This window comes from Corvus kubaryi, unplaced genomic scaffold, assembly GCF_017639235.1.
Source record: "Corvus kubaryi isolate FWS band 111438036 unplaced genomic scaffold, C.kubaryi_AGA036_p1.0 71, whole genome shotgun sequence".
In the NCBI taxonomy this organism is placed as follows: Eukaryota; Metazoa; Chordata; class Aves; order Passeriformes; family Corvidae; genus Corvus; species Corvus kubaryi.
The window spans coordinates 16,641,351-16,659,683 of record NW_024582059.1 but is presented as its reverse complement, the minus strand read 5'-3'; the positions used below and the strand labels follow the sequence as shown (position 1 = coordinate 16,659,683).

At 38.7% G+C, this 18,333-nt stretch overlaps 1 protein-coding gene across 3 annotated transcripts in view; it reads right to left on the bottom strand.

The window, feature by feature from the left end:
* PTPN13 (protein tyrosine phosphatase non-receptor type 13) overlaps positions 1–18,333 on the bottom strand; it is a 114,717-nt gene that overhangs the window by 88,605 nt on the left and 7,779 nt on the right. The gene's annotated exons all lie outside the window — the stretch shown is intronic.

The window sequence follows — 18,333 nt, the reverse complement described above, 5'->3', positions numbered from 1 at the left end:
ACCACAATGCCCACCCCCCAAAGGATCTGGTATAACATTATAGGCTTTACTAATTAGCATATCTATCAAAGATTCCCCAATGAGAGGCTCGAGTGAGCGCCCCTCTCCCCAAGGAACCTTCCCCTGGATGGTTCTATCTTAGTTTACAGAATGTGTTCTGGAGAGGACCTTGGGGTCTGGGGCATTTTGATCCCTAACTACGAAGCTTCTAAAATGTTTGTTAAGCTAGGAGACTCAACAAGTCCAAGAATGGAGGCAAAAAGCCAATACCATAAAAAGGTATAAACGGGGTATACAAGAAAAGGCAAAAAATCATCATGGCATCACAAGTAGTAATAACCCATGTTCAACCCTTAGTCACAAAAATTCTCCAGCATTAACAGAACCCACCAAATATAAATAATACAAAATGTTCACTATGGCGATAAAGAATTTTGAGCACCTACTCCAGAAAAACTCAGGCTAAGAAAATAATGATCTATATTAATGTTGTAGACTCTACATCGATAAACTCAACAAACTGGCATCAATCCATATGCTATGGGCAAGAGTTTGCTGTGTTTATAAAGATGACAGATCGATCAGTAGTTACAGGTTTATTAAAACAAATCAGCTATTAACACAATTTTGACAGGTTCAAGTCAGTGAAGCTGTTGGTAGGAAAGGAAGCTCTTCTTCCTTTCACAAGGTTGTTTATAGTATTTCACGACCATATTATGAGAAGCACTACCAGCAAACATGTACACAAGCAAAACAGCTATGGAACTGATAGTGAACTCCTCTGTTCAGCTTCTCCTTGCAGTTAAAAAAAAAGTAAAACTGTTAGTGGCACTCTACTTATTACCTCCCCAGAAAACATATCAAGGTTTCCTTCCCTGGATAAAAGAGGTTATGCTTCAATATTTTTTCAAAGAGCTAAACCATTTTGACCATACTACAATATAATGTTCTGTTGTCCAAAACCATCTTGAAAACTGAAGAACGCATCCTTAAATATTCTGGCAAAGTCACAGCTTCATCCGTTTGAGCTCAGAGCAAATAACCCATGTGTCTACTTAATTACTCCAGCTTTCTATGGAATGTTCTCAGACTGAGCATTCATGCCAATTTATATTTCTGATTAGGATGCAGCTGCAGTGGCTTCTTTCTCTGCTTCTCTCCAAACCCCAGAGAATAAAATCTTGAGGCAGTGAGCTGTAGTACGAGCCTAAGGTGTACTGTCAGTCATCACTGGTAAGTTTGTTATGTCTCAAAGGCTCCAAAACTGCTGCTGGAAATGGAAAATACAGTTCCACAAGCAATGCTCATCGTCTGGAAATCAGTAATTGGTATCAACAGTTTTAGATGACCCAATGGTACTGCTGGAGGCTCCTCCCCCTTCCTTTAAATCACCTACCCAGAGCCTCCCCATCAGCACAAAATCCCGGCTCAGGTGTATGGATACTAACTCAGCTATTAACCTAACAAATTTAAAGGGGGACAGGCTTACAGGCTATATTTAGTTTCCCAACTGTCTAGGCAGCTTCATGCCTTCCATGTCGTTTTACTTACAGATAACCAAGCTTATACACATATAATGGCAACATAAAAGGCTGAATATCCTGTAGTTTCTAACTGAAAACATGGGTTTTGACAGTACTTGCTAAAATACTAGCCTTTTCACCTTGAATTCCATACAACTACTGAAAAATTACATATTGCTGGCTGCTTTTCAGCACAGCTTATTTTTCCTTATTTCACAACTTGCCAGTTTCCAGCATTCTATTACTGTGCGTATTTACTAAGCCAGATATATTTTCAACAATAAATGTTCAAAAGTCATCAACAAAAGATGATGGAAGGGAAAGCAAAATCAGATCACATTTAAAAGAAAGATGAAATCTGCATTCCCAAAGAGAAAAACAAATAAACCATTAAAAACACAAAGGTAGGGGCCAACACAGACTTGCAATAAATGGATGGAAAAGCAGAAACAAGTGTGTTTCGAGTCAGCATGATATTCACATACACCTGGCACAGAGCGAGTGCCTGGTCTATCATCTGCTCTAGGAAATTCTGTCATTTCATGCCACTGTCTCAAATTGCAGTATGTACATCTAGAATCAAGCTATCTGGATTATTCAGATTAAAAGATCTCATCTTCTCCTAGGGACTAAAAACACATGAACTGCAAATGAAAACTTTTTGCAATAAATATTTTAAAGGAGTATGCTGAGCATAACACCGACAATAACACCCTTTTCCCCATCCTGCAAAACCCTGAATCTTTTCAGCTGTGATTAAATTGTGTGGACTGTTCTGTAGCAGATATAAGCCAATTCCCTATTTAACAGCACAACAGAGACCATAAGCGTGTCTGCTGAAACTCCCAAACACATTACATCCACAGCAAAAGAATCCTACAGCAAACAATTTCTTGATCACAGTAAGAAGCATATGAACATACACACCCAACCCTCAGCTGTAGCAGGGCAACCAACAAGATCTGCTTGCATTTTACAGATACTAGGAGCTTGACAAATAAAAATCAGACACACAACACACCGAGCCCAAACCATTTCAAACTGATTTTGAAAGCCCAAGCAGAATGCATCACAGAACCAGTCATTACAAGCACAGCCACATGCAAAATGCCACAAGCTGGGATTTGAGTGGGATTCTCATTGAAGTAGATGTTTCAGTAACTTTTTGGTAACTTTCTCTGTAACTTTTCTTCCTCAAAATTATCTTTAGCTGCAGTGCTTGTCTGCCTCAGCAATGAGCCGGCCAACAGGCTAGTTACGAGGATTAAAGAACCTCCCACAAAGTGGTTCTCTAGCATGGAGGAACTGACTGAGGCAAGCTGGGGTGAAGTGGTTGGCAGGAAAATGCAAGGCCAGGTTTCTCCACCTGTACAGTGCAGCTGTTATCAGCCAGGCACGGATTTGGAGCTGACAGTGGGAGTGCCTGGCACAATACATATTTCTCCCCCACCAGTTTGTTTGTGTCAGATGTTTTTCACAAGAAGATATTTGTAGGAATGCCAACGTTTACAATGCACAACTCTTCCAAATTTGCTGTCTCCTTAGATTCTGGGAACCTTCAACAGTGCGTGGTCCTATGAGAATACAGAAACCTAAATGCTCAATACATACAAAAGCTTTTGGTTCTATGCAATATCTGGACATTATGATAAACTGCAACATAAGGACTATATTGAGTAATTTTTCTATGGGAAAAACATCTAAAGTTTTCATAGAATACCATATCAAAATTTTTTAGTGTTCCAGGTTGACTGGCAAAGAAATTTAGATGCACTGGCAGAGTTCTCTGTGGACTCTTAGTCAGTTCATGTCAGGCCATTTTTCTTGCAGTGAGTCATCTCCCTGCCTCCTCTTTATCTAAGGAAAGGAAGATCTGGAATCCTGTGCCCTGTTCCTTTCACTCCTTGTAACAAGAATGGACAGATTAAAGAACATTGAAAGGTGCACCTTCCAAGGACGAGTTGACTTCCCTTTTTCTTGGGACAGCGTTATGATGGTATCTTAATATGAAGCCACACGGACACTTGGCTGGAGATGGGATTGGGGTAGGCAAGTCACAGGGTTAGGGGGTATGAACTCCACATGAACTGCTAGGGCATGGATAATCCATACACCCAAAACTCAGACGAGATCACAGCCACAGCATGTCCAAACAGGGACATTCACACAGCAGAGAGCACAACACAGTGTAGGAAGACAGTGGACAAATTAAAATAGTTAGTGCTGGAGGTGCATAGACATGAATTTGACAGGTTGCTTGTTCTGGGGCAGAATTTCCTCCCAGACCACACAGGAGTACTATTTCCACAGGAAAGGAGTTGCATCATGTGGAGGCAGCTTTTATGCTCCAGGACAAGAGAGTAACTTCAGGTGTAAATCATTTGTATTAACAAGCTCTGAGTGCAATTTCTCAGCACCACTCAGCCCTAAGCCATGCAGGCAGCACAGTCACAGGGAAAAATGTTGCCTAAGCCAGAAGCCTCTCCCGTATCTCAGACACTTTTTAAAAAGAGCCTGTCTGCCTTATGAGGACCTCCCTCTAGACAGACAGCTGACACACTCCCCAATGGGTGGGATGGGGCTCTGTCTCTCACCTGAAAACAAGCTCAGTGACCTCTTGGCTTTTAAAAGTCTCATTTTAAAGTCCCAGCAACCCATGTTAAAAGCACACCACCTATAGAGCATCCACAGTGCCAGCATGGCCCATGAGGCAGCCTCCCACTTGCTCTGTCCCAAGTAAGAGGGAAAGCACAACAGGAGCAGCCCTTCACACCATGTAACTCCATCAAAATTACTATCTGCAAGGTATATGCTTTTTCCCCTACCACTTACGAAGTCTTCACAACACCTCACTTTTTAATTACTTATGTATGCAGAACAGAAATTAAATGCTCAAAATTCTCATTTCCCCCAACCACCACCATTTTTCCTTACACATTTTAAATTTGAAATTGAAGGTCTCCAACAGCAACGAAGAATTAGGAAAATTGTAATGGCCTGTTCTTTCCAAATTTTATTGAACTGCCACCACACAAAATATTAAGAAGCTATTGCTATAACTGTGATTATTAGACTGTAATACAGTAATTTTTTGTCAAAAAGTTCCTAAAAACAGACTAACAGTCAAAAGGCTAAACTGCTTCAACTTGGTGTTTCAGTTTTAGTAAGACATATCCCTTGCTTTTTTCTCACCTTGAGCATCAACATTTTTCGTCAATGTTATAACTTCAGAACAAAAACTTTTAGTCAAAAGCTGTGCTTTAACATCAGCTAACTGCAATGCCTGCACTACCCCATACTACTTGATATTTCATAGGGATATGATGCAAAGAAACATGAAAAGCAGCTGCTCTAGGCATCCACGCTGCAGGTGCTTTCAGATGTGCAAGAAGCAGTGAAAAAAATCTAGAATATCAAACACTGTTAGAATTTCTAGATAATCACATAAAATACTCTGATATTAATTTTTACCCTTTGACAAAATTTAAAACAAGTAAGAGAGAGCAAGAAGGCATACAAAATACTTCCTGTGGAGAAAAAACCCACCTTATTTGTCCCATAGAAAAACCACTGTTAGCTGACCTTAACTGTCCTGAATATGAGCAATATTGCTCCTTGTTCCACAGAGACAATTAGGGAAAAAGTGGCAGGTTCTGAGGAGACTTTCTCTAAGAACATAAGCCAAGAGCCCCTTCTTGGCCCCTCCTCTGTAGATATAAATGCCTGAAGCCAGAAGTACATTTAACAAGACAATTCTATCCGGAGAACCTCTTAAAATTCACCTTTCTTATGCCATGATTAGCTGCCTGAAAATAAAACCCTGACACTTTCATTCAGCACTCACTGAACATGAAGTGCTTTCTAAAAGCACTCGACAGGCACTGAACTGCAGCTAGATCTGGACAGTTTTGAAAGTCTGGTCTCTCCCATTTCAGAACCTAAGCACCTTAAGTCATTACCATGCCCTTTAATTTCAGAATCCTGGCATCCATCCTATTTATTTACATTGGCCCACACCTTATACCCCCGAACAAGATCTGGACTACATCTACCAATTAGTTTATCCCCAATAATACTGTTGCTGAAACTGGGCTGAAGCGCAGAACCCTGGAGCCAAGTTAGAAAGCTTGCACTTCAATAGTCTTTGAAACCTTATTTTCAAATACACACATAAAATGTGGTTTTCCTATGGCTGCAAGTCCAATTTGCATAGACTATCCAGAAACTAAGGCATTATTTGCAAATAGTCAAGTCAAGCATGCAATCAAGTCAAATACACAAGCTAATCAAGTCAACTGTGCTTCAAGAATTTTTTTCTTTTAGAGTCCTGCTCTCGAGTTAATTACTGCACATTATTCTCAATTAATGTCTTGAAGGACAAGGAAACAAACCCTTGTGTCATAACCACTTTTTTCATTTCTCCTATAGATACAAAGAGGGGACAAACAGCCGCACAAGATCCAAATACCATCTCCCCCCTGTTTTTTCAAGTATTTAAAGAGCTGCCAGAAACCAGGTGAACCAAAATTTTTGTGAAAAAAACCCCACACTTTCATGGTGCTTTTCATTTAACCTGTGACCTGACAATAATATTACCTCAGCACTATTCCTTTTCATTTTTCAGAGGTCAGCAGAGATTAGTATTACCACCCAAGTATTTCTCCCCTCCTCCAGTTATGGAACAGGTTAGCTTCTTCCACTCCCATTTTTCCCTCCATGTTCTCCTCTTTCTCCCCCATAGGCAGACAGGATGAAATGCCAGCAAAACAAAAATCTCATGCTCCTGGGCAAATCCTCAACCTATACCAAGAAAATTTCTTTAAAACTGCATTTCCTCTTCAAACTGAGAGCTTGATGCTTGAGCTCAGACCTCCCAAATAAGGAACAGAAACTAGCTCAAATTTATGAGAAAACACAATATGAAAACACTCCCAGAAGTATAAATGAATTTTATTTGAACACACACAGATGATCAGATGAGATGTTAGCAGTTTTCCTCCCAAAACCTTAAATTGGTATTATATTCCCATATCTGGAAGACAGAGGAATGTGACATACTGAGAATCTTGGCTCGCACCTCCAGGACAAGCAGTGTTTATTTTACTCAAAAAGTGCTTGCTTTCTTTCCTGGAAGGTGGAAAGAAATCAGCTTTTGGCATTGGCCTGAACACACAATGGAAGAGAAGCAAAGGTTAGTGTTGACTCCCTCCTTTGCTCTTCTGTCTCCATCACCAGAACCAGATAAACTTGTTTATCTGAAGCTTCGTGTTAGGCAAACTAGTAAAGCCAGTCCAAACTGTATATAACGACCATGAAAGTCATGTTTTCTAGGCAACTGTAGAATGCTTTTTTATACATGAGGGTAGCTGATGTTTCACATTTGATATTAAAATTTTATTCAGAAGAGTATATAATTATCACTACAAAGTAAGCTTAATCCACATAAATCGTAGCATGACTCTTGTATCCCTCTCTTTGTTTAATTGTCGGCGTAAGATTCTTGGGCAACTCCCTTATTTTGCTGTTGATCTGCTCCACCTCGGAGAGGGCACGTCTCCTTGATGCATTTCTCATACTTGCAACTTTCATTTTAATTGCTAAGCAGGAGCAGAAGACCTGTGACTAAGGCAAGCTTTAGAAAAAAAAAGAAATTTCAGGACTACAAAGCAGCTTGGCAATAGTGACACTTTTCAAACAGCACATGAACCACTAACACCCTTCTTCACATATAACAAATTAAACCCTTCTAATGACCTGATATAACCACAAGCAAAAAGGCATCTTACTATTGACAGCATAACTTCACGATGGAGTGATGATGTGCTGTCTATCAGACAAAAGGCACTAAGAATGGCACCTCCAGCTTTAGTCCAGCAGTTATTCCATTGCTGCATGCAAGAGCCATGCATTCCTCACATACTCTAAAAAGGTCATGACTGAAGTCTGTCCTTACTCACTCAGCTCTCAGCACAGCTGAAGAGGGAATGAAAGCTTTTGTCAGGGGAGCAGAAATAGTAGCAGACAACTGATTTAAATGTCATGGAGCCACTAGAAAGCATTATTCTAAGTCAGTAAGTACTACTTCCCACCATCTGTGACATTCTAAAGCTTTCTACAAATAAAATACTGGGGCTCTGGTCAGCACATCAAGGGAGCAGTGGCAATTACTTACTACAGTGACTGCTTTTTCATTCACTGCAACATTATTTTATAATTATATTGTAATATTATTCATAATCAGTCCCCAGTGTTTGAGAAGAATAATGCTCAAATATTTAGCACCAAGATATAAATTACCACAGACTAGAAATTCAGTGACTCTATCAATAAGTTTCACTAATGGATCATCTTACTTTAGAGTAGATTTGTAAAAGCTTAGCTTAAGGCCTCTCCATGGTAATGAGGTGATACAGCTTTTACTGTATCAGACAAATTCTCTAGTACCAAAGGGCTCAGATTCTGCAGATGCTAACTCTTTCAGTCTCAGAGAATGTATCTTCTTTTAAAAATGCCTTTTCTTGGTAACATGGCCCCTTGCTGTAATGTAAATAATCAGTGTCATGAAGGTAGCACAATTTCTGGATCAGCAAGAAATTAAGTCAAGTGAATAAGAGTTCTCTATTTTCTTGGATGTGACACTCAAAAAGTCCTTCAGAGAGGTACAAAAATATTATGTTAATGTGCTATAATACTGAGGGGGGGAGGAGGGAATCAGTATCACCCACCAACCTTAGTAATAAAGAAAAGTGCTAGGTTGTTTGCAGTATATTTGTAAATAACACAGAAGTCAACATACACAACAGGTATAAAGACCAACCCTACCATATATTATTTCAAAGCCTGACTTTAATCCTACATATTCACATCCAATCCTTCCACAAATGGCTTTTTAGGCTTTTCAGGTGAGTAAACTCCATGGTTCTCTTGGGTTTTGAGATTTCTTCCCCCTGTGGGAGAAAAGGTGGATCTGAGCAAAAAAATCTTTGTCAGCCTCATATATTTGACTATCAGACATTTTGGAGAAAGAAGTTAGTAGAAAAGATACCATCATTATGGCATATCAAAGCAGTTTTTCCATAGTTAAAAATGACCTCATGTACGGTACTCGTGAAAAATCCACTGGATTCAGAAGGAAGTGCTGTGTTCTTCATTTGAAAGCAGCACCCTTACACACTCATGAGAAGAAAGAGAGCTGCTGACTTGTGTACTCAACCAGAAAAAAGTCCTGGTGTTCAAGGACAGTTCCTACTAGCAGCTACCTCACATGCCCTGCCTGGGAAGGAAATAATATTCGATAATGGAGATAAAACTGGCTGAATAACAGAACCAAGTTTGAAAATGACATTCACCTGCATCTGATTCCTCCAGCACTGCTTTACCTCAGGTGTATACAGGTAAAGAAGCTGCAGTGCTACAACACAAGGATTTTTTTGTTTAAGCACACATTTAATTTGAGTGCTAACAAACTCCCACGTGGATCACCCCATGTACCAATATTTCTATTAAACTGCACTTGTATGCTTGTGTGGGTTTTGCTATGAAAATTAAAAAGGAAAAAAAAAAAATCCAACCAATTTAAAAGTTACTACCCAGCCAGCATTCTCTGCAGCTACTGAGTTTTCACAAATACTCCAATGGCTTTCTTACCCAATGCCCTAAGCTGAACTACATCCTCACACACATTTTTTCTCCCTGTGACTTAGTGAAAATAGTTGATGAGAGTCCAAATAATTACTGATGGAGAAAGATCATCTGGAGGGTCTACTGAATCTTCAGTCTTTGATGCTCAAAAAAGTAATATTCCCAACTCCTGGAAAATTCAGATTTCCTTAAGCAATTACATATGCTCTACAGCACAAACAACACCACAGACACCCAGAAGTTGCAGCAGAAAAAAAAAAAAGTGTGAAAGTGTGTTGCTTTCTCATACAGTTATGATTTCTTAGGTTCATTTTTGTGAAAAAAGAAAAAAAAAAAAAAAGAGGGAGATATGGCCCAAGAAACAGAACATTACAAGGTCTGCAGATAGATGACACCATGGATATCTTATCTGTGAACTCACCTGTCTGGGAGTAAAGCTATTATTCAAGTGATGACTAATTATTATTGTGAAAGTCTGAATTTCTAGCCTGAAAAACAGACAAGATGGAACAGAGGCCTACATTTTAGCTGTCAAGAACTGTACACACAAGAAAATCTATCTCTAGGACCAAGGCATAAGCTCAGAGATACCTGCTCTGCTCTCCTGTAAGTTGAAATAAAGACTAATTCAAGCACAATAGCAAATATCAAGTCTTATTCAGAGAGTACTCCATTTTCTCCACTCTTCTGTAACAGAAAAAGAAAAGTAACTTTGCTCTCAGGCAGAGAGCCTCTACTCAGACATGGTAGTACAAGGCATGAGATTAATACTTTTTATATGCACCAAAACACAATTCAAAATGTCTGCAATATCCTCCTGTTAGGTGTGAAAACCTTTACAAAGATTTAAGCAGGGGGAATCAGTGACTAATCTTATAAAGCAACTTCATACACTTCCAATTGAGAACCATAACTCACAATACCCTGTTCTCACCCTGACACCTCATCAGGAAACATGAACACTCCAAGGGAATGGCAGAGATGTGAACAGGCAGCTGGCTGGATAATGAAGGCAAGCTGATCCTAAGGAAATGAGAAGCACTGGCAAGTGAGGTTACATACCTGGCCCTCTGCACTTTATGTCTGTCAGCCTTCAGGAAGGATGTGCTTTTTCAGGGCACACTCATGTTGAGAAAGCGTGTGCATGTCCCCATACATGCATGTGTTACCCACTATCTATATAAAAAGTGTGTGTCCACTTGTGTGCACACATATACTCCATACAGACCAACCACTTCAATTTTGCTATATTCTTCTGCTGAAGGACAAGAGAAAAACCCTGAAGGACAAACAGAGTTACAAGATCTATCTTGAGAAGTCAACATTAACTACCTGAAAACCTTGTTAGAGGGTCCCTAAAGCCTATTAAAGGTTTTGGCCAAGGCAGATTTAAGTAAGATACTGCAAGGATTTGTAAAAACAGATTTGATACCAGCAGATGGGTTGCAGCTCTAAAAACAGACCTCCATCTGTCCAGAAACCAGCTTGCCACTCTACACACACGGTATTGCAAGTGTAGCATTAGCAAGTCTTAAAAGGTAGAACCATTTCCAGCAAAGCACTTCAAAAGTATCCATTGTCTTTATATACCGCTGTCCTCAGAAGAGACCTCACAGCACTTTCTTCTCTCCACAAACTTTGCAGAGAAAAAGCTATCTATTCAACTGCTACTTCTTGAAAGCACTTAATTGCTGTTCAAGTGATAGGAAAGATATTCCCTTTCCTGAACTAATACTGAGCTGAAGAGCAGACTGTTGGAAACTATCCTTGAACAGGACACATCTCAGTTTTTCACCTAGTAACTTAGAATCCATCTCTGTAATGTAATTTAGGTGATCTACCAATAAGGTCCAACATGACCTACATGAAACAGTATTCAGTAAACCATTAATGACAAAAACCCCAACCGGATAATATGAGATACCAGACCTCTGAGTTAAATGCATACAGTGCCAACACAGAGTTTTCTTCTTCTGCTTAACACGTGCCTGTCCCAAGCCCAGAGACTGTTTCCACACCACAAGGTGATCATTTGTCCTCTCTGAATGTAGATCCCTTCTTTCTCCACTTTCTTCCATACTCATGCATAGAGAAATTAATTTAAGACTAAAGCTGTGCTCATTCTCTGCATACACACTCCTAACCAGTAACCAATCTGCAGGGCACTTAAAAATCTGAGAGCAAGCAGAAAACATGCTGTATATTCTTCCATGCTGGGAAATAGACCCACTACCCAGAAAATAGAAGACAAGCTTTTACATGAAGGATATTATTCCCTATGGGGTCATATAGGATTTCCCTAAATTCTGAATTATCTGCTGCTGGTGATTTCATATTTCCGTATTTCCCAAGTTCTTTGACTTCTCTGTTAAATCTATCATTAGCAGGGTCTTTAAGCACATTACCCACCACCATTCTGCAAACACTGAAAAAATACTGGATTTTAAAGTCAGATTTTCCTTATCCAACCATCCATAGCTGATCCATTTCCTGCAACTGATAGTGTACATCAAAATTTACCTATTGTTTGCCCACTCATCTCTTTAGATGTGGTATACACCAAGTACTGAAAACAGTACAGTCTGTGAGACAACTATTTAGCAGCACATCTAGAGATAGCCATCAGTTCAAAGATTCCACATAAAACATGAAGATTTTTGGTCATGGAAGCCTGCTTTTTAAGTGAGCTCTTTATGGCGGCCAAAACCTTACTGAGCAGCTTATACTGTCTAGTTTAAATCCTGCTATTAGGAGGTTTTAGCTCCAGATTAATTAGTAGACAAAGGCACTTGAAGACTTGGAATGCCTATGGTTAGGAAATCATGATCATCCTTCAAAACATGAGTTGACAAAGCACATATGGCTTTGTGCCAAAATCATACAAGTTAATCAGAACCTGACCAGTTAACTTGAGTCCCTCAGCCTGTCACTCTGCTCACTGCACTTCAGAAAAATATATAATCATATACTGCATGATTCAGTAGGTGTTTACAACCGAACAATTGTTAAATTGACTATACTGCCCCTTGAACAAATTTCTTACACACACCCAATTTATGATTCATCTTAAATTCAGCGGTTATGCATGATTTATTCAGTCCTACAGCCACGACATTCTCCATGGCTTAACTGCCCTCAAAGGTGGTGTGATTATTAGTCCTTTTCCTGTTAGATGGGAAAACTTGGCATTTCTCTTTCAGGAGAGATTCATCTACTTGTTATTCCTGCCCAGCCTCAAGTGCTTACCAAGCTTATGGTTTCTGAGCCAAGAAAGTGAATGGGATTTAGAGTGTAAAAAAGACCCTCACCACAAAGAACATAAGCTTCAGTATCACTTGACAGCAGCATGAAAAACCTGCAAGAGTGATTTCTACAACTCCTCAGCAGACCTTCCACACAAAACACACTGCCTGATCTATAGCAAAGACAAATAGTCCATGTGGTAACAGATTTGATTTAGCTTCACACACCAGAATGGACAAAGAACTCCATCTGATCACTATCTGCACTCCATAATGTTTTGGTACTTGGAGAGATTACAGGAAAGAACAAGCTACAGAAGATGGCACTGCCAAAAAAACAGGAAAAACAAGACAGCAGCACCTCCTCCCATGGCATAATACTAAGCCTGCTATCACCAAAAAAAACCCCCAGAGTTCTGAGAAGTTTTGCTTTGTCTGGATGATAAACATTCATATTAGAAGGACAAAAAGCCATATTACACCCTTGGGCTGCATAACAAAGGCATATTAGCAGAAACTTTTCCTCTACAGGCCTAGAAACAGAGAGGAAAGTGATTCACAGCATCATCCTTCTTTCCTTTTCTTTGAAGAACATTCCTACGAATAGTAATGGAAGGCTAGCCGGACTGAGGACATACACAGGTAATGCCCATGTACAAATTGTGTTTGCTATACTGGAACAGAACCAAGCAGAAGGTCACATTAAACTCTGAAGTCACTGGGCTGGTGAGAGACTAAGTGAAAGGAGAATATAACAGCACTTGAATCTTTTATTCATGCAACTGGACCAAAGGGAGTTAGACCAGTTGAGGAATGCATCAAATTTTGCTACCTTCACAATCAATTTGATTATACCATGTACAACAGCTTAACTCTGTTACTGCATGGAGACCCAAGAGAACACTGACTACAACTGCCTAAAATAAACAGAAACACCAGACTGACACAAAAAAACCAAAAAAATCCTGCCTTCAAAACATGAGAGCTCAAGTCTTATATAATATAGTCAGCATACAATATACCAACTTTCATCCTTTCCATGTATGTCTAGAACTTTGACAACAATCCAAATTTTCTTCCAGTCCTGAATATAGTATTTCAATTTTATTCTTGCAAACTTAAGAAAATGGGTATGTTATTTAAAAAGCAATATTTACATTTTCAGTATACAAATGGCATAAACTCCTAGGAGAAAATTCAGCTTTTACAAAAAAATTTTCACAAATCTGTGTGAAAAAAAAAACATGGGCTGAACCTCTTCAACTCCTATTTCCATCTTTTATTGCTAACTAAACACTTTAGAGGTTATTCATTGATACATCACACAGAAAACTCATAAAAAAACACTTGGACAGCAGTCTGAAACAGATTTCAAAACTTTCAAATGTTTTACCAATAGTTTCAAAACATCCTCCCATAAACTTTGCTTACAAAATACTGAATTTGAATGATAGTTTATCAAACTGGACCAGTTGTACTGGTTTACCTCAGCTTGCATACACACTTACCTGAGAAAAAGTAGTAGCAGCAATCAGTGAGAAGCATCAAGTGCTCACCACTTACAGAAATACCCAAATTGGTAGTAATGTAAAGAGGCAAGGAGGGAAAAAATAAAGGAGGGGAGAAACAAAACTTTACAGTCTTGGGATGGAAATCTTAGAGACAGGAAAATGTATTATCTTCTTAGTCCACAGTGGGAAGTTATCCATAGATTCCTCACTGTGAACAAAAGCACAGGAGCTGGAACCAAGACTTCATCAGAGAGTTGAGAGAGAAGAATGGAAAGAAAGTGTGCTTGCACTAAAACACACATAGGCTGTGTGCTTTATTTAGCCAGGGAAGAAATACCAAGCTTACAGAAAAAGGAGCAGTCAGGAACATTAGAAACTTTCACCAAAAAAAAATATTTAAAAATAAATTAAAATAAATTTTTAAAATAAATTAAATATAAATTAGAATTATAGATACCAAGCCTTGCTGGCAAAACTAAGGGATTCAATGGACCATTACTAATCAACTCCAGAAGAAAAGTACTTTTTCCTCAAAAAATTGTTTTACCATTTGGTTTTACACTACTGACCCTTTTTCATCCACATACATAGATGCTGAATATTAACCCAGTTATTCAGGGGGAAATAAAGGCATAGAACTGTTTACAGCCTGCATTTTAAAAGGTAGAGATTAAAATTTTGAGCTTTGGCAAAAAATTTAACTGAAGACAGCTGGCAGTAACCTATGTTTTGCTTCCTACCATGCTGATGAGTGACCTCTCCCATTTTTAAGGGATCTTTTACAATAATTACTTATATGGAAGTTGCTGTAAGACTTCACCCTTGATTTTACACCATCAGTCTAAAAACAGGCAATAAAAAACCCAATGTCTCCCATAGACCGATGGGAGTGGGGGAAAAAAAAAGGTGAAGGAAAGCCAAACCTTCCCGACCCAGAAGTCACACACAATTTACAGCTGCTCTATATATCCAGGCGCCTGCTGGTGACTAAGTACAGCTTTTTTCACACAGCAAAATCTGAATTCCACAAATTCTTTGGAAAGAGTTGGAAGGCTTTATACCTTGGGGTTCCAAAACTATTATAAAAAGCAATCTCTCTTTTTAGATGCATATTAGCTCTTGGCACAACCACGGTGTTGTTTTGTTGCTAGGCTTTTTTTGAACTGGCATTTATAGCCTATCACTGAAAATACATTGTAAGCCTTGAAATGAATGTTGTCTACATAAGAAATATATATATATAAACTATTAAAGTCTAGACAGGCAATAGTTTCTCTTCCATTTCTCCAAAACCACTGAAGAGGGAAGCAGAACAAACAGATTTTGCATCAGCAGCAGACTTCCCAACCAGCAGTTCATATTACGGTGAAAAGTCAGATTCTGTGATCTTCAGCTCTTTAATATTCTCAAAGCAAAGGCAATGGGTGGGACTGAACCAGTGATAATTAATGTGTATCTCAAAGAGCTCAGTTAATGTCAAGCACAAAAATATTTTCTGTAACACAGCAAACTGTATTCTGCACTGCACAAGCACCAGGGAAATTTCCACATACCAGGTTAAATTCAATTTCTAATTCAATTCTATTCTGCTCATTAATACTGAGTAGTTGGAGACACAAATTCCTTCAGTGTCTGACGATATCACAAAACTAAGGGCTCTACCTTGAAGAATGCTCTTTCCAACCATTCTGTGCAAGGCCAAAGAGCACACACAGCACATGTGGTAGTATCAACGGAGCACAAGAATCTGATGTTGAGGGAAGCAAGGACAAAAAGAATGCCTCTTCTTACCACAGACTGTCCTTCCCTTCTTAAGTAATGTTTCTCATCTGTAAAAGGAATCCAATTATTTATGTCTCCACAAGTTGGTTTCTGTTGTGCTTTTCATGTGATGCCATTTAGAATGAGTTTACTTACATATTTTCCTATTTTATCTAGCAGTATATTTTCACTTTCCCATTCACCTAAGACTACAACTGAAACTGTGATATCACCAAGGTGTTCCTGTCTTTTTCTCCTCTCTTCCTGAGCAGCTATTTTTACTCTAGAGTCGCATGCATGAAAATTAATTCCCCTGATAACCTGACCATCCATCATTTAATCCCCTCCTTATGTGATCTGAAGAAAAGGAAATACAGATTCCATGACACAAAGGATGAGAAAACAAGCAAGGAATTGCAGCTGGAACCTGACAGCTGTTCTTCTCTGAACATCAAGTCAAGCCCACGTGGACACACATGAGCTTCAGAGGCAGATTACAAAAGATTTCTTCTAAGCTTTTGGGCTTTTTTTTTTTTTTTTTTTTTAATGGGTTAAAGAAGTTCTTTGTTTGAAAGAGCTTCCCATTTCTGTGGGTTTAGAAACTTAACCAATGTTTAATACAAGAAGTACTAAGCTGGATCAGGACAGCTCTCCCATCCCCTTTCCTGGCAATCACCAGTTTATTGAGTTCCTGAGCTCAAGCTGCACAGTCAAATCTAATAGCCACTAATGGTTTCTGTTCTGTTAACTTCTCTAATCCCCTTCTGAGCACATGTACACTTTCACTCCATATGACATTTTGTTCCAGCAACACAGCTGCAATTAAGCAGTTCACATAGAGTATTTTCTTTTGTTTGCTGTAAGACAGCAACTTCTCAAATTTCACTAGAGAAGAACATGCTAAAGGTCTTGAAGGACCCAGACGTGCCTCAAAGTTGCCTTTTACTGAACAACAGTAAATGTTTGCAGCTACCAAAAATAACAGAAAATGTTTTCTTCCAACAAAACCAATCTTCCAGCATACTAAATATTTTCTCTTCTTAAGGCACTGCATGGACATAAAATTTCAAAATGATTATAAAACCACTTTTTAGGATTTTCCTTAGCAGTTTGTGACAAAACAACAAAAACCAGGCTTAAAGTTTTCTTCCTTTACACACCATATTCCTCAAATACACCGAGGATCAAACTGGATCACAGATCAAGGAAAAACAGAAAAATTATTCTTACCAAAACTGTTTGCCAGCAGATTAAAACAAACTAATGTGATTCAGTGGTATCAAAAAACCTCTGAAAACAAGAATAATTAAAAAGAAATACTTCATTTTTACAATGCATCACACTTCTGAAACATGAAGTCTTGTGCCACTCATGGTGAGCATACACATTTTAAACTGACATGAAGGAGCTCTACAAAGCTATTTCAGTAATTCAGTTCTACGTGTTAGCCCATGTGCTTAAAGCTCCAGGCTGGTTTGGCTGTTCCACACATGTGATAACCTAACTGCAAAGCCACTCAATAAACGAGTCTATATTTCTGATGAAACAAACTTTCAGCACTGCCAGCTAGCAAATCTTTTATAATCAGATAATCTTTAAATTCTATATTAAGGTCATTCAAGGGATTCAGTGACAGGGCACACTGAAAAAAGAAGCTGTTCAAAATTTAAGGTTCTTGAATATTAGCTTGTTTTGATATGCATCATCAGATTATAAGGTTCAGAAGAAACCTCTTTCAGGAAATCTAAGTCTAAAGTTCTGGGGTTCCTCAAAAACTTATAGTGTGTATTTCTTGCAGTTCTTATTAAACAGATCAATCTGACAAGACTTCCTAGACAAATTTCTGATTTTCAGTCTGAACAACCTTACAAATAAAAAGGGATAAAAGGATAAATACTTCTAAAAACCTACAAAAAAACCAAGAAAACAAACAAATAAAAAACCACAAAATACACATCAGATAGTTATTAACCCTTGAAGACCTTAAACATAACCACTAAGCTGGGAACACCAAAAGTACTTGCAGCTATGAAGGTCTGAAAACTCATCCCAATCTTTATGAGGAAGAAACCTCAGCTCACAGAAGCCTCCACCACCAGCACGTGAGATAGGGACATTCTGGTAAGCCCACAAACCTGAACTGGAGGCAACTGAAGGTATCCCAGCACACCTTGAATGAGTCCAACCCTTTCTTTCTCTCCCCACTTCTTTACCTCACCTTCCTTTTTTTTCTCCAAGCTGTGTGCTCCTCCAAAAAATAACCATTTTCTAACATTTTTTTCACAAGCTAGACCTTCTAGGTCAAAGTTTTCCAGGTGCTGTGCAGGTACTCTGGCTACCTTGTAAAATAATTTCTTCCATTGTCAGAGACAAGCCATTTAACAGCTCAAAACTGCTACTCTTGTACAGAGCACTGCTAATTTACAGACATACACTGCACTGTCAACTGTAATGTTATGTATCAATAAGGATGTCAATAGCATTTCTATTCCACTTGCATCCCACTCCAATTCCCAGTGAAGTTAGTAAGGAGAGACTCATTGTTCTTCAGGGTGCATCAATTCAGAAGCCAAACAAAACCATCAAAGTTATTTTTATGGAAAAATATAATCAAATTCTTAGTTTTTGCTAGACTGCAACTTTTTTTTTATTATA